At 41.2% G+C, this 17757-nt stretch overlaps 1 protein-coding gene across 3 annotated transcripts in view; it reads right to left on the reverse strand.

Moving 5' to 3' along the window:
- Positions 1-17757, reverse strand: part of LOC122553482 (spermatogenesis-associated protein 7-like) — an 84168-nt gene that overhangs the window by 50608 nt on the left and 15803 nt on the right. The window contains exon 1 of one of the 3 annotated variants that reach the window (XM_043697293.1): positions 291-348. The exons of the other annotated variants lie outside the window; for them this stretch is intronic. The gene's annotated coding sequence lies outside the window, so the exon portion shown is untranslated. Of the gene's footprint in view, positions 1-290; positions 349-17757 lie in introns of those variants that run through there. 3 annotated transcript variants of the gene reach the window in all.

The raw sequence follows: 17757 nt of genomic DNA on the forward strand, positions 1-17757 counted from the left end.
TCTGGTTCCTTTCCTAATTACCTGAAATGTGTCCACTGATGACTGACCCTTCTGCGAATAGAAACAATTTCTTCAAACTTCTCCATCAAAACCCTCAGATTTTTAACTACTTCAATCAAATCTCCCCTTAACCTTCTCAATTCTAAAATGAACTCTAGTCTGTATCTTGTCTGTCATTCATCTACTGGTAACAAGTAATTCTCGAATAAGTTTCCTCTTATGCCTTGAAATCCTAACCAAAATATACAAAGTATTTTGTTTTAAATGAAAGAGCTGCATGACCCAAATACCTTTCACAATTTTAGGATGTCCGAAAGTAGTTTACAGCCAATGAAGTACGTTTGAACTGTAGTTCCTATTATGAGACATAATACTTCAGCTGTTGCCTGATAAGATTGTCACACATCTCTTAATCTTGTAAATTAACCGGGAGAGGAGAAAAGCTTGGTGCAATTTCTGGTCTGTAGAGAAAATATAACTAAATCAAGTAAAGTTTACAGCATAAATGATGCTCTTGCTAAGAATTCGACTTCTCAGCACCCAGTTATTCAGCACTGCAAATATTATTTTTCCTCCAAGCTTGTTACCTGGTATCCAACATCTTGCTTCTGAACAGGGGATAGTACAAGATCATAATGCACATACTTTACTATGTAAGCCATGTTGCCCTCCATTATGCTGAGAACACAGTGTGTGTACAGAAAGCATCCACCAAAGTATGCAGAATAACCAGACAATGACTTGAAGCCAGAGCTGCCACTCTGGAACTGTGAAAATTAATGTCTATGCTTAAAAAAAGTGTTCAGCAGCTCATTGGTCTGATGCATTATTGCAGAAAATTTGGTGTTTTCCAAAGACTTTTAAAACTCCTTGTCTACAGGGAGGAGTTGTCCTGACTTCAATGATTATATAAACATTACTTGCTTCATGGGTGCAACAGAATATGCTTCCTTTGTACTGCAGGGCAAATGAGCAGAGATGACAAGGTAGGACAAGCTGCCAGGAGCAGGAAGAGCTGTAAGAGGAAGAAGAGCAGAAAGGAAAAAAAAGGAAGAGCTGAAAGAGAAATAAGAACTTGAAGAAGAAAAGGATAAATATCTGGACGAGAAAAAAGATGATAGTGTGAGGCTTGCAGAAGACTAAGCTCTTGAGGATGAAGGAAGACTATATTAGGTATGAAGTTAAAAATCGCACAACACCAGGTTATAGTCCAACACGTTTAAATGGAAGCACACTAGCTTTTGGAGCGACGCTCCTTCATCAGGTGGTCATCAAGTCCTTCATCAGCGACGCTCCGAAAGCTAGTGTGCTTCCAATTAAACGTGTTGGACTATAACCTGGTGTTGTGTGATTTTTAACTTTGTACACCCCAGTCCAACACTGGCACTCCAAATCATGACTATATTAGGGATGAGTTATGATTAGTTGAGTTTATTTATTGGTGAGTGATCAATGTGGTGCATCGAGAAGTGAGTGATAGTAGTAGTGCAGTTGTTCAAAATTGGCTTTTGAAGTTACATTCATTGATCTTGCATACTCAGTCATAGAATCCTACAGTTCTATAGCACAGGCCCTTCAGCCCAAACTGGTCCGTGCCAATCAAAATGTCCATCCACACTAATCCATTTCCTTACCCATAGCCTTCTAAACCTTTCCTATCCACGTATTTGTTCAAATGCCTTTTAAAAATTATTAATTTACCCACCTCAACCACTTCCAATTACGTACCACCCTCTGTGTAAAAAAACAAGTTGCCCCTCAGCTTCCCTTTTCACCTTAAACTGATACCCTCTAGTCTTAATTCCCCAACTCCGGGAAAAAGACTGAGTGCATTCACCTTATCTATGCCTCTCATGATCTTATACACTTGTTTAAGATTCCCCTCTCAGTCTATTACGCTGTAAAGAAAAAAGTCATAGCTCATCTAACCATTCCCTTTAATTCAGACTCGAGTCCTGGCAACATCCTTGTAAATTTCTTCTGCACTCTTTCCAATTTAATAACTTCGTTCCTATAGCAAGGTGACCAAAACTAAACACATACTCTTAAGTACAGCACAGTGGGCTCAGTAGTTAGCCCTGCTGCCTCACAGCACCAGGGACTTAGACAATCGCCCAAGGCAGGAATCGAACCTATGTGGAGTTTGCACATTCTTCCAATGTCTGCGTGGGTTTCCTCCCACAATCCAAAGATGTGCAGGCCAGGTGAATTGGCCATGATAAATTGTCCATAGTGTTAGGTGCATTAGTCAGGGGTAAATATATGGTGGGTTACTCTTCAGAGGGTTGGTGTGAACTTGTTGGGTCGAAGGGCCAGTTCCCATACTGTAGGGAATCTAATCTAAAACCAACATTCAGTATAACTGCAAAATAACTTCTATACTCAATGCCCACACTGATGAAGGAGTTGTGCCAAAAGCCTTCTTCACTGCTGTCTACTTATGTCTCCACTTTTAGGGAACTGTGCAGCTGAACTCCAAGGTCCCTCTCTTCCACTACACTCCTCCAGACCCTATCATTCACCATAAAACTCCTACCTTGATTTGACTTTCCAAAACACTCATATATATTAAACTCTATTTGCCATTTCTCGGCATACTTCCCCTGCTGCTGCATTTTCTGATAGCCTTTCTCGCTGTCCATGATACCGCCCTTTTTAGTGTCACTGCAAACTTACTAATTACGCCTTGTACATTCTCATCCAAATCATTGATATAAATAACAAACAGCAACACGCTCAGCACTGACCCCTGTTGGACACAACTAGTCACAGGCTTACAATCTAACAAGCATCCACCTACAATTACCCTCTGCTTCCTACCATGAAGCCAATTGTGTTTCGAATTTGCCAGCTCTCCCTAGATTCCAGACGATCTAACCTTTCAAAGCAGCCTACCATGTGGAAATTTATCAAAGGCCTTACTTAAGTCCGTACAGACTACGCCTACCGCACTACCCTCATTAACCCTCCTGGTCACTTCATCAAAGAGCTCTAAAAAAGTTGTGAGGCATGACCTCCCATGCACAAAGTATAACCATGGCTTTCCAAATGCATGTATATCTTATCCTTCAGAATCTTTTCAAGTAACTTACCTTGCACAGATATTAGGCTTACTGGTCTATAATTCCCAGGTTTTTCTTTGCAGCCTTTTTTGAATAAGGGCACATGAAATATCTCTGCACTTTTTATGGCACTGCATCCAAAGAACAAAGAAAATCACAGCACAGGAACAGGCCACTCAGCCCTTCAAGCCAGCACTGATTCAGATCCTCTATCTAACCCTATTGCCTATTTTCCAAGGATCTGTATCCCTCTGCTCCCTGCTCATTCATGTATCTGTGTAGATACATCTTAAATGGTGCTATCATGCCCGCCTCTTCCACTTCCATTGGCACCCACCACCCTGAGTAAAGAACTTTCCATGCATATCTCCCTTAAACGTTTCCCCTCTCACCTTGAACTCGTGACCCCTAGTAATTGAGACCCCACTCTGGGTAAAAGCTTCTTGCTATCCACCCTATCTACACCTTTCATGATTGAGGTTGACACAGTCAGGTCCCCCTCAACTTCCATCTTTCTAATGAAACTAATCCTAATCTACTCAACCTCTCTTCACAGCTACCATCCTCCATACCAGGCAACATCCTGGTGAACCTCCTCTGCACCCTCTCCAAAGCATCCACATCCTTTTGGTAACGTGGCAACCAGAACTGTATGCAGTATTCCAAATGTGACTAAACCAAAGTCCTATACAACTGTAACATGACCTGCCAACTCTTGTACTCAATACCCCGTCCGATGAAGGAAAGCATACCACATGCCTTCTTGTCCACGCTATCGGCCTGCATTGCCACCTTCATGGTACAATGGACTTGAACACCCAGATCTCTCTGTACATCAATTTTCCACAGGGCCATTCCATATAATTCACTCTTGAATTGGATCTTTCAAAATGCATCATCTCACATTTGCCCGGATGGAACTCTAGCTGCCATTTCTCTGCCCAACTCTCCAATCTATCTTATTTCTGCTGCATTCTCTGACAATCCCCTTCACTACCTGCTGCTCCACAAATCTTAGTGTCATCTGCAAATTTATTCGTCATGGCTATCTTTTGCCTTTGCAAAGTCTGAATCTTAAAAAAAAAATACATTCATAGCTTCATCAACCAGAGCAGCATTTATTGCCCAGCTGTGGATGACCTTGAAAAATTGATGGTGAGCTGCATTCATCAACTGTAGATAGTACATTCTGCTACTACTGTTCATTAATGGTAAGTAAATATTTGTGCATATACTGCCAATTGAGATGGATACTTTGTCCTGGATGGTGTCAAGTTTGTTGAATTTTGTTACAGATAGACTCATCTTGGCAATTAGGAAGTCTTCCATCACACCTCTGACATGTACCTTGTAGATGGTGGACAGGCTGTGGGGATTTGGTGGGCAAGTTATTTGCTGGAGGTTCCTAGCCTCTGGCCTGCTCTCCAGTTCACTTCCTAGTTAGCAGTAACCCCCACGCAGCGTGTTAATAGTAGGGGATTCAGCAATAGTCATGTCACTGAGTGTTACAGGGTGATGGGTATATTCTTCTGTTGGAGATGGTCACTACCATAGCGGTACTGGTCCTTCCCCTGAGCCAAGAGGCCCAAGTTCAAGTTCCACCTGCTCCAGAGGTATGTCATAACATCTCTGAAAGATGGATTAGAAAATATTTAGGTCTGGCTCAAAGGGGCAACTGCAGAGTGATCCCCACGCTTGTTTTCAAACCTGCTCCAATCATGTGGTCTGTAATTTCAATCTTTCGTTATGCCAGTTTAAAGAAAAGGAGTGAAAGAAGCTGAAATTAAAATTTAACTTTAATATGCTCTTATTGTGAGCAAATCATGCTTGCATAATGATCATGAGCTCCTTCAAGATTTGTGCACCAACCTCAAATCAGATGAAACGCTGCCAACTCAATGTGCTTAATCAGTGCCAATGCTCTAACATGGATATTTTATGAAAACCCAAAGTGTGCAAATGTGAACAATGTAGAGCAGAACTACACAAAAGTGAAAATAAAATCAATTTAAGATTCCTTACATTAGCAACAAATAAAGAAACAAGTTTTAAATGCTTTTCCTTAATTGAAAGAAGTTTTATTTTCTATTGTTCAATAGTTTAAGTAGGGCAAGACATCGTGAATGTCTATTACTCAAAACATCAAAGCAGTTCGATATGTTTACCATAAAGCCTGAAACAGCAGCAGTCCTTAAAGTCTACAATATAGCCTGCAAAAGAAAAAGCTCCTCTGTTTTCAACACTAATTTTGTTCAACATTTGTAAAATTATGCTGTACATTTTACTTAAGGGAATTACACTGAAAAGTGAGATTATCACATACTTTAGATATGTTTGTATCAGGTTTGGTTTTATGAATTTAAGAGTAAGAGGTTTTAAAAATTCAATCTTGAGATGTGAGTGTCTCTGGCAAAGCTAGCTTTTATTGCACATCCACTTGCCCTTGAGCCACTGGTGCTAGTAAGCTGCCTTCTTGAACTGTTGTGTGCATACTCAGTGCTTTTAGGAAGGGACTTGCAGGTTTTTGAACAGCGGAATATCCCTTCAGGATAGTGTGGGGCTTGGAAGGAAATGTGCAGTTTATGGTGTTCCCAATGACTGCCCTGCCTGTGTCACGTGCACATGTGAGGTATCAATGAGATGGCTATAAAAGGTTGTCATTGAGGACTGTGGGTCTGTACTTGACAAAGTTTAGATGGATGAAAGGAGATCACATTGAAACTTACAGAATACTGAGAGACCTGGATAGATATAACATGGAGAAGATGTTTCAACTAGTGGGATAGACCAGGACCCAAGGGTACAGCCTCAGAACAAAGTGACAATCCTTACAACTGAGATTAGGAAGAATTTTGTCAGCCAGAGAGTGGCGAATCTATGGAATTCAAGGTTGGAAAATGGGTTTGAGAAACACATCAGCTACATTGAATGATGGAGCAGACTCGAAGGGCTGAATGGCCCAATTCTCCTTCTATACTTTGTGGTTTTATGGGTGGTGGAGATAATGTTCAAGATGGTGGAAGAAATGCTAAACAATCAGGCTGTTTTGCCTTGTATGGGGAGACAGTTGGATTTTCCCTTGTTAGAGATGGTCATTGTCTGGCATTTATTAAATCACGATCTGTGCGAAAAGGTTCAAGGTGGTGACACAAAAGTGAAGTCTTCAAATGTAAAGTTGATTGAACAATACACATGCCAAGAGGACAAATTAAGTATTGTTACAGCCCAGTGCAATGGGATAATTGAACATCTGAAATTTGAGATCACTAACATTAAGGAAAATCTGCTCATGCTGGTTGAAGTAAATTGAAAGCTTAGACTACTAATCCTACATGTTGCATTGCCCATAATGGGCTGTGTTTGTAAATATTCAAATTCATGGGTGTTTTTACTGGTGGCAGTTGCTAGTTAAAAAAAAATAACTTTATAAGTGCCAGATCTGCAGCATTTCATAGGCAACATTGACAGCATCAAGTAGATTGAGATCTTCCTAGAGTCGAAGGGCATACTGGTTGCTTTGCAGGTCTGTGCTTTTGGAAACATAATGCAAGAAGCCATCATGGATAACAAACAGAATTTAATGCACCTGCATTATGAATATAGCATTATTCAGTTTGTGTTAATGCCCTGGATGCAGTTGCATCAGGTTATCCTTGCTGCATAAAGTTTGCTCCAACACTTGCGTTTCTGACATCAAACTGGAAATGACTTCAACTTTGCATTGCAGTATCTGACCACAGGTGTTATCACTAGTTATTTGGTAAAAAGTGGAAGCTCAACAAGAAAAAGATAGAATTGAAGTTGTCTGAAGTCATGTACTGACAGTATAAAAGGACTTCACCAATATCTTGACAAGGTGAGATCTATGGAAGAAATGGAATGACTGATAGTTGTGAAAGCAATGAAATGAGTTGTGGTTTTTTGGAAACTATTCAGCACAGTCCTTATCCAATTTGACATTACAGAGTGTAAATCTCTACACAGCTTCACTACCCAGAACATGCCAGGAATTAGGGCAAAAAACACTTTTTACCAAATAACTAGTGATAACACCTGTGGTCAGATACTGCAATGCAAAGTTGAAGTCATTTCCAGTTTGATGTCAGAAACACAAGTGTTGGAGCAAACTTTATGCAGCAAGGATAACCTGATGCAACTGCATCCAGGGCATTAACACAAACTGAATAATGCTATATTCAGATTCAGAGTGTGCTTGGTTGCTGCTTTTGCTTGGGAGTATTTTAATCAATTTCCTGATGAAGGGCTCCTGCCGGAAACGTTGATTTTCCTGCTCCTCGGATGCTGCCTGACTTGCTGTGCTTGTCCAGCATCACTCTAATCTTGACTCTAATCTCCAGCATCTGCAGTCCTCTTTCACCTAGTATTTAATTAATACCTATTTTGGAGAAACAAAGTGACAGTGGAGTCCTACCACAAAGACATTTCAAAGCAATTACCTCAAATTGTTTCTATCTGCTTTAAAGCACCTGCAAAGAATGTTAATTCAGCTGCAGAAACATCATGTAGCTGTGAGATACAAGCAATGGTAATAGCGACGCACTGCCAACATACTGTCAAGAACAGCACTCCACTTGAAGAATATTGAGAATTCTAAGATAGTGTGTGAAATCTTCTGAATTTGAAGAGACGGTGTGCTTTGCTTGATGTGCTCTGAAAGTCATCAACCCTGAAGAGGGCTGATGAAGGGCATATGCCCTAAATGTCGATCCTCCTGCTCCTCGGATACTGCTTGACCTGCTGTGCTTTTCCAGCACCACACTCTCGACTCTGATCTTCAGCATCTGCAGACCTCACTTTCTCTCAACCCAGAAGAGACACTGAATCTGAAAGATACATATCTTACTCAAATTAAACAAACTATGCTATAAAATGCTACTCTCCAGGTGACACAGGACATCGTGATGAAGGGGTGGACTGAAAGCATCAGGATATGCTTGATGCTATAAAGATAGTACTGGGCACATAGGTATAGCCTAAAGATGGCTTCTCGTACAAAGGAAACAGTCATATCCCTAAGGAGATTATGAAAGAGATATAGAGGCATATCCACATAAGTCTTCAAGGAATTGAGCCAAGTCTGAAGAGGTAACAGAAATGCTCTATTGGTAAATATGAGCAATGAGACTGAGAAATGCTTATCAGTGATTTTAGCGAATACTGAGCTAAGCAAGCTAAAGACCTGCTTTAGATATATTAAATCCAAAACAGACCATGGATAAAACTTGGAGTTGACCTCTTCAGTCTTACAGTAACTGATTATCTTGTCACCATCACTTATTATTCAATGTCTGGGAGATTGGTCAGCTGACATCAATGAGTATCAGTGAGACTATAGAATATTTGAAAGCACACTTCAGTCATCATGGCATTCTGGACGTTGTGTTGAGTGACAATTGCCTTTGATTCAAGAGTGAAGAGTTTAGCTGCTTCACAAAGGAGTAGGAAATTTAACACCATATATCATCTTTACAGTATCTCCAGTCAAATGGGAAGACAGAGGCAGCAGTGAAAAATTGTCAAAGGGATCAGACAGAAAATCAAACAAACTTGTACAAGGCAATCCTTGAGTGGAGACATAAACCTACTGAAGGCATCAGATGCAATCTAGTCCAAAGATTAAGGTCATACCGCACTCAAACTACTCTTCCAATACCAAAAAACTGGTTCCGTTAGAAGTGTTAATAGGTTTGAGTGACAAAATCAAGGTGAAATAACAGAAGGCAAAATTTCATTTTGATGAAACTTTGACGTGATTGGTTCTCCAATGCTCAGCTTTGGCAATCACAATGCAAACAGTGTGCTCAGCCACGTTGACGCGACATTCAAGAAAGCACAACAATACCTCTACTTTCTCAGGAAGCTAAGGAAATTTGGCATGTCTGTAAAAATACATGCACTCTATCTGGATGGATCACTGCTTGGTATAGCAACTGCTCTGCCCAGAACCACAAGAAACTACAGAGAGTTGTGAACACAGCCCAGTCCATCACGAAAACCAAACTTCCATCCATGGCATGGACCTCCAGTCCCTGCACACATCCATCCGCCATGATGAAGGCCTCCAAGCCTTCCATTTCTTCCTGTCCTGCTGAATGAACCAGTACCCTTCCACCCTTCTATCAACATACTCATTCGATTGGGTGAACTGGTCCTCAACCTCAATAATTCCTCCTTCGAATCCTCCCACTTCTTCCAGACTAAAGGGGCAGCAATGGGCACCCACATGGGCCCCAGCTATGCCTGCCTCTTTGTCGGGTACATGGAACAGTCCATCCTCCGCAGCTACACCGGCACCATTTCCCACCTTTTCCTCCGCGACATCAATAACTGTATCAGCGCCACCTCGTGCTCCCACGACAAGGTTGAGCAGTTCATCAACTTCACAAACATCTTTTACCTTGACTCAAGTTCACTTGGACCATCTCAGACACCTCCCTCCCCTTCTTGGACCTCTCCATCTCCATTTCCATTTCTGGCGACCAACTCAACACAAACATCTACTTCAAACCCACAGACTCCCACAGCTACCTGGACTACAGCCCTTCCCACCCTGCCTCCTGTACAGAAGTTGAGAGGTCATGTTGTGTTGTACAGGACATTAGTTGGGCCACTTTTGGAATATTGCGTGCAACTCTGGTCTCCTTCCTATCGAGAGGATGTTGTGAAACTCGAAAAAGTTCAGAAAAGATTTACAAGAATGTTGCCACAGTTGGAGGATTTGAGGTTGAATAGGCTGGGGCTGTCTACCCTGGAGCATCGGAAGCTGAGGGGTGACCTTATAGAGGTTTACAAAATCATGAGGGGCATGAATCAGATAAAAAGACAAAGTCTTTTCACTGGGGTGGGGGAGTCCAGAACTAGAGAGCATAGGTTTAGGCTAAGAAGTGAAAAATAAAAAAAGAGACCTATGGGGCAACTTTTTCACGCAGAGGGTGATATGTGTATGGAATGAGCAGCCACAGGAAGTGGTAGAGGCCAGTACAACTGCAACATTTAAAAGGCATAGGAAGGGTTTGGAGGGATATGGGCCAGGTGCTTGCACGTGGGACGAGATTGGGTTGGGATATCTGTTCGGCATGGATGAGTTGGACCGAAGGGTCTATTTCCGTGCTGCACATCTCTATGACTCTAAGTCCTGGGCCTCCTCCACTGCCAAATTCTAGCCATCCAGTGCTTGGAGGAAGAACGCCTCATCTTCTGCCTTGGGATCCTCCAATCATACGGGATCAATGTCTATTTCACCAGTTTCCTAAGCTCCCCTCCCCAACCTTATCCTAGATCCAACTCAGCACCATCCTCTTGAACTGTCCTACCTGTCCATCTTCCTCCCTACCTATCCGCTCCACCCTCTGCTCCGGCCTATGAGCGTCACCCTCCACCTTCATCTTCCATCGCATTCCCAGTTACCTCCCTCCAGCCTCACCCCCTCCCATTTATCTCTCAGCCCCCTTACACCCGCCCCAACTCCCCAAATTCCTGATGAAGAGCTTATGCTCAAAATGTTGATTCTCCTACTCCTTGGATGCTGCTTGACCAACCATGCTTTTCCAGCACTGTACTTTTTGACTCTGATTTCCAGCATCTGTAGTCCGCCGCTTTCTCCACAGTGAACCATATCACAACAGACATTGACGACCTATGCTGTCTTGACTACAGAAAGCAGATCAAAAGTAATGATCTCCTCACATGCACAGCATTCTGAACAACCGATAATCCCAGAAGTCCACTGTTCCTCAACAACTGATGTGGATCAGCAAAAACACTAGTCATGTGAACTACGCTCACCAGAGAGGAAATATCACTCGAGTAATGAGCAAATAAAAAAAGAGAAAGCAAACTACAATGCACATGTATATTATTAGGAAACTTGCACAACTTAAAGTCTATGATTACAATGCATGTGCAGAAACTAACAAAAATGGAATTGACTAGTTAACTATTTTTTGTTATAAATGATCATTTTCATTGTGACCATGGACATTGGGTCATTTGCATAACTTGTAGCTGCAAATATGTGCAGTCTGTTGAGGTGGGAGTCATTAACATTATTGTCACACTTGAAACAATGGCAAACAGTAGAAGTAGTAGTGCATATCTAACAAATCAGACCTAAGCTCTGCAGTCCTACCACATTCAGTTATGAACGATGATGAATAATTACTCAACATTCAAGGGGAGGAAGCTCCACAAATATCCCCATCCTGAACAATAGTGCAAAACGTATGTGAAAAAGACAAAGGTGAAGCATTTGCATCTATCGTCAGCCAGAGGTGCCATGAGGATGATCCATCTTGGCCTTTTCCTAGGAGGCCAGCATCACAAGTTTTCCAGCAATTTAATTCACTTCCGATATCAAGAAATGGCTGAAGGCATTAGATACTGCAAAGGCGATGGGCCCTGACAACATTCCGTCTGCAGTACACAAGAGTGTGCTCTTGAACTAGCCATGTCACTGGCTAAAGTGCTGCATACTTGAACAATCATTCCACTATAATTAGCAGATATTAGTGTTGTAGCTCCACTAGATCAGCTTGACTACAGGACCAACTAATTCTGGCGCATGTTTTCTGGAGTTAAAGCTAAATTTTACAAGTGCCCAAGCCTACATCCTGGGCAAACAATGATGCCTCATTACAACATCTCTCACTTCATCTTTGTCACCAAGATTAAGTTTATCCGATATCTTTTACCACCACTACATCTGACAAACAACCCAAATTGTGCAGCTGTAATGATAGCAAGATAGTTATATTTGCAATTGTAAAGATTGTGAATGCTATCAGCAACTTTTGGCATCTGTACATAACCAATTAAAAGTGGAAATTGTCAATGATTCTTGTTGGAGCTGCCTGTTTTTAGAGACACAAAATGGCCGGAATTTAAACGCCTGCTTCAATTGCATGTTTTTAAAGGGACACAAAGAATGGCTGGACTTTAAAAAAAGCTTGCTTCAGCAGAAGCAAAAACAAAACAATGGGCCTCTGAGGACGGAGTTATTCCAAGGCAAAAGAAAGCATTATCTGAATGGCAGGATTCCAAAGAATGCAAACAGAGTGATAAAGAGTCAAAACATCTTTGAAGACTTGCAACAAAATAAAATTGAAACTCAAACTTTGAAAAATTGCTACAATAAGTAATTAATTCTAGTCTCATTAAGGATGTTTTCAGCCATAATTACAGCAGCTAAATTAATCTTGCAGAAATTAGCTGGGTCTTTGAAATTATTTGCAATATTACTAAGTTCAAGTTAAAGATTCTTTAAAAAATTACAACACAATTATAAAACATTAAAGCAATGCTTAGCATATGTTGTCTGATTAGCTAAAAAATGTCAGCAATAGAAAAGGATTATAAAACTATTAAGAATATTATGAGTTTTTAATAACAGAATCAAGTTTTTTAATGGAATTTGATGAGATAGCCATTACAATGGACAGAGTTCATGCAGTCCTTAGAGACTGAGGGACGTGAACAAGAAGAGGACAGTCAGTAACTTTGGGGTGAAACACAGAAAGATCCCAAGGGCCTAGAGATTACAAAGTTTTTTTCTGATGTTTAACAATTTAAGAACCTTGGGCTGTCCATACGAGTGTTCATCATCGATCAGGTGTTTTACAAGACTGGTCCTACAGAAGGGAAGGGGACGATACAGTAACCACATTGTGTATGATCATTGTAATACAAAATGTATAAAAACACTGCTTTTTACTGTGAAATCAGAGTGTGTCATCTTCCAATCTGAACTGAAGATTAAGAAAACGATTGTTTTCACGTTGAAATCAGATTCGGGGAAGATCTTTTGACTCTCTCACTGCGTTAACCAGCTTTTGCTTGAATAAAAGTTCACTATATTTGTGTCCTGTCTACCTCCTGAGCCTTTGTCCCCAGTTGGGGTAATTTCGCTCCTACAATTCTTTACATCGATAAAGTGAGGTGCTGAAGTCACTGGAGACAGAGATCTTTTTGAAATCATTATTTTCTCCATTTTATTGAAATACTGTCAGTAAAAATCTTTATCATGATGCTTTGTTAATAAAATTAGTACAGGTTTTTAAATGAGATAGTAAGGAGATGGTGAGGACTGCAGATGCTGGAGAGTCAGAATATATAGAGTGTGGCGCTGAAAAAGCACAGCATCTGAGTAGCAGGAGAGTTGACGTTTCAGGCAGGACCCTTCATCAGGACTGGGAAGGGGAAGGGGACTGAGAAATAAATCGGAGGAGAAGGATGAGGCTGGGGGAAAGATAAGTGGGACGGCAATAGGTGAATGCAGGTAGGAAGTGAATCATGATAGGTCAGTGGGAAGAAAGGTGCAAATAGGTGGGAAGGAAGATGTCAGGTAAGTCAGGTCAAGAGGGTGGTGCCGAGTCAGAGGCTTGGATCTAGGATGGCGTAGAATGGTGGGGAGGTTTGGAAACTGGTGAATTCAATGTTAAGGCTATGTGGTTGTAGGATTCAGAGGCAGAATAAACCATACCTACTTACGAAGAGCCTCTCAGTTCCAGAAAACTGTACTTGTGTAATTTCAATATTTTCTCATACAGTCAGAGTCACAGAGATGTACAGCATAGAAGCAGACCCCTCCATCCACTCGTCCATGACATCCAGATATCCTAAAAAAAACCTAGCCCCATTTGCCAACATTTGGCCCATATCGCTCTAAACCCTTCCTAATAATACACCCATCCAGATGCCTTTTAAATATTGTAATTGCCCCAGCCTTTACCACTTTCTCTGGCAGCTCAGTCCATATACGCACCACCCTCTGCATGAAAAAGTTGCCCCTTAGGTCCCTTTTAAATCTTTCCCTTCTTATCTTAAAACTATGCCCTCTAGTTTCATACTCCCAAACACCAAGGAAAAGACCTTGTCTATTTACCCTACCCATGCCCTTCATGATTTTATAAACCTCTATAAGATCACCCTCAGTCTTCAACACTCCAGGGAAAACAGCCACAGCCTATTCAACCTCTCCCTGTAGCTCAAACCCCACAATCCTGACAACATCTTTGTAAATCTTTTCAGAACCCTTTCAAATTTCACAACATCCTTCCTAAAGCAAGAAGACCAGAATTGCATGCAGTATTCCAAAAGTGCCCTAACCAATGTCATGTACAGCCACAACATGATCACCAACTCCCACACTCAGTGCACTGACCAATAAAGGAAAGCATACCAAACATCTTCACTATCTCATCTACCTAGAACTCCACTTCCAAGGAACTATGAACCTGTACTCCAAGGCCTTTGTTCAGCAACACTCCCCAGGATTTTACTATTAAGTGCATATGTCCTGCCCTGATTTGTCTTTCCAAAATGCAGCACCTCATATTTATACTCCATCTGCCACTCCTCAGCCTATTCAGCCATCTTATCAAGATTCCGTTGTAATCTGAGGTAACCTTCTTTGATGTCCAACATCTCCAATTTTGGTGTCAACTGCAAATGTACTAACCATACCTTCATGATCACACCCAAATCATTTATATATATGATGAAAAGCAGTGGACCCAGCACCAATCCTTGTGCACCTCTGGTCACAAGCCTGCAGTCAGAAAAGCAACACTCCACAACCACTCTCTATCTTCTACCTATGAGTTTCTGCATCCAAATGGCTACTTTTTCTTATATTCCATGTGATCTAACCTTGCTAACCAGTCTGCCATGGGGAACCTTGTCAAACGCCTTACTGAAAACCACATAGATCACAATTAACATTCTGCTCTCATCAATCCTCTTCATTATTTCTTTAAAAAACTCAATTAAATTAGTGAGACATGATTTCTCACCCACAAAGCCATGTTGACTATCCATAATCAGTCCTTGCCTTTACAACTAGATATAAATCCTGTCCCTCAGGATTCCCTCCCACCACCGATGTCAGGCTCACTGGTCTATAGTTCCTTGGCATTTCCGTACCACCTTTCTTAAATATTGGCATCACGTTAGCCAACCTCCAGTCTGCTGGCACCTCACCTGTGACTATCGATGAAACAAATATCTCAGCAAGGAGCCCAGTAATCACTTCCCTAGCTTCGGATACACCTTTATGCGCTTTAAACTGCAGCATCTCCTCCTCTCTAATATAGATATGTTTTCAATATGCTACTATTTATTTCTCCACGTTCTATGTCTTCCATATCCTTCCCCACTGTAAACACTGATGCAGAGTACTCGTTAGTATCTCCCCCAAATCCTGCAGGCCCACATGTAAGAGGCATTGCTGACCTTTAAGGGGCCCTATTCTCTCCCTAGTTACCCTTTTGACCTTACAGTATTTAGAAACCCTTTGGATTTTCTTTAACCTCATTTGCCAAAGCTATCTCATGTCCCCTTTTTGCCCTCCTGATTTCCCTCTTAAGTATACTCCTACAGCCTCTTCTAGGGATTCACTCAATTTCTACTGTCTATACCTGACATATCCTTCCTTCGTTTTCTTGATCAAAATCTGAATTTCTCTAGTCTTCCAGCATTCCCTACACCTACCAGCCTTGCCCTTCACCCTAACAGGAACATGCTGTCTCTGGACTCTCGTTATCTCATTTTTGAAGGCTTCCCATTCTCCAGCCGTCCCATTACCTGCAAACATCCACCCCCAATTAACTTTTGAAAGTTCTTGCCTAATACCGTCAAAATTGTCCTTCCTCCAACTTAGTATTTTAACTTTTAGATCCAGTCAATCCTTCTCCATCACTATTTTAAAACTAATAGAATTATGGTCATTGGCACCAAAGTGCTCCCTCACTAGCATTTCAGTCACCTACCCTGCCTTATTTCCCAAGAGTAGGTCATGCTTTGCATCTTCTTTAGTAGGTACATGCACAATGGCAGTCCCAGTCTGTTTGGAAAATTAAAATCCCTTATCATAATCACCCTATCATTCTTAGAGCTAACTGAGATCTCCTTATTAGTTTCTCAATTTCCTGTGTGTCTGTGTGTGTGTGGTCTACAGTACAATCCCAATAAGATGATCATCCTTTCTTATTTCTCACTACCACCCAAATAACATCCCTGGATATATTCCTAGGAATATCCTCCCTAAGTACAGCCGTACCATTCACCCTAATTAAAAACAACTCCCCGTCCTCTCTTGCTCCCCCATTCTATCCTTCCTATGGTATTTATGCTCTGGAGCATTAAGCTGCCAGTCCTGTTCATCCCTGAGCCATATCAGTGTAATTGCTACAATATCCCAGTACCATGTTCCCAACCATGCCCTGAATTCATCTGACTTACCTGTGAGGTCTCTTGTATTGAGATTTTATCAGTTCTACCTCATTCTTTGCTTTGTTCCTGCCTACTTAAAATGTCTGAGGTTTCCAACTATAACAGTCTCAGACTTATCTCTTTCCTCAATGTCTCCCTGCTACCCTCACACACCCTGATTTCTTATATTCCCTCCTCAGAATTTCATCCTTTTCCTCTTCCTACGTTGTTAGCTCCAACGTATACAAAGACCTCCTCTCTCCCTTTCCCCTTTGAGAATATTCTGTACCGTCTTCGAAATGTCCTTCATCCTGGCACCAAGGAGGCAAGACACCATCCTGGTATCTCGCTGTCGGCCACAGAAACGTCTGCCTGTTCTTCTGACTAGACAGGCCTGTATCACAATTGGTTGCTTGGAACCTAATACACCCCTCATTACATTGCAGCCAGTCTTGGTACCAGAAACCCGTTTCCCCCTAAGAGTCCATCACCCCCTACATTTTCCAAAACAGCATACGTGTTGTTTGAGATGGGGATAGCCATTGGAGACTCCTACACAACTGTCTCCCTCTCCTGGAGATAACCCATGTACCTGACTGTATCTTCAGTATATCTCCCTTCCTGCAATTGGCATCGATAACACTCCATAGCTCTTGTAAATTCCTCATTGCCTCTAATTGCTGCTCCAACTCATCCATGCAATTTGACAGGATTCGCAATGAAACACACTTCCTGCAGACAGAATGATCAGTAACATGGAAACTCTCTCTACTCTCCCATAACCGACAGGAAGAGCACATCACCCTACTAAAGGCCAATTTTGCACCTTAACAATCTGCAGACCCAGAAAGAGATATAGTATAAAAGGCAGTGATATTTCATCTATGCCTCTATATCCCAATTCTTCCTTCTCTCAATTATTTTTAAAAAGTGAAGGATAATCAGTGCATTATACTTCCTGGTTTGCTGTCTGTGTTTCACAATTTTTGAATGCTTAGACTGAGCAGCAGACTCAAATTAACTTTGGAAAAGGTGAAATTCATGTCACTAAAATTGCTAGATCTTTGACAGCAGCCTTCTGTGAAGGTCAGTGGCAACTGCTATCCAAGCATATTTGCTACACCACTTTTAGAAGGAATCACGGTGATAGGTGTTAAAATCAAAAATAATGTTCCCCTCTCCTAAATGCTCTTTTTTGCACTGTAGGTACAAATCAAATTAAATCTCATATTTCCGTGATTAACTAATTTGATTATAGAAGGAACATTGTGTAGATAAAATGGCATTCCAACAGTGATAACTGGTTTTACAAAATTCATTTCTAGCAAATGTTTACTCTTGGAAAGTGTCATGTAATTTAAATCCATCATCATTAAATGAAATCATTTGAGAGATTCTAACTCCAAGTGACATAGTCTAAAATTAATCACAACATGATTTGCTAAATCAAAATAATGTTCCTTGTGAG

This window comes from Chiloscyllium plagiosum, chromosome 10, assembly GCF_004010195.1.
Source record: "Chiloscyllium plagiosum isolate BGI_BamShark_2017 chromosome 10, ASM401019v2, whole genome shotgun sequence".
NCBI lineage: Eukaryota > Metazoa > Chordata > Chondrichthyes > Orectolobiformes > Hemiscylliidae > Chiloscyllium > Chiloscyllium plagiosum.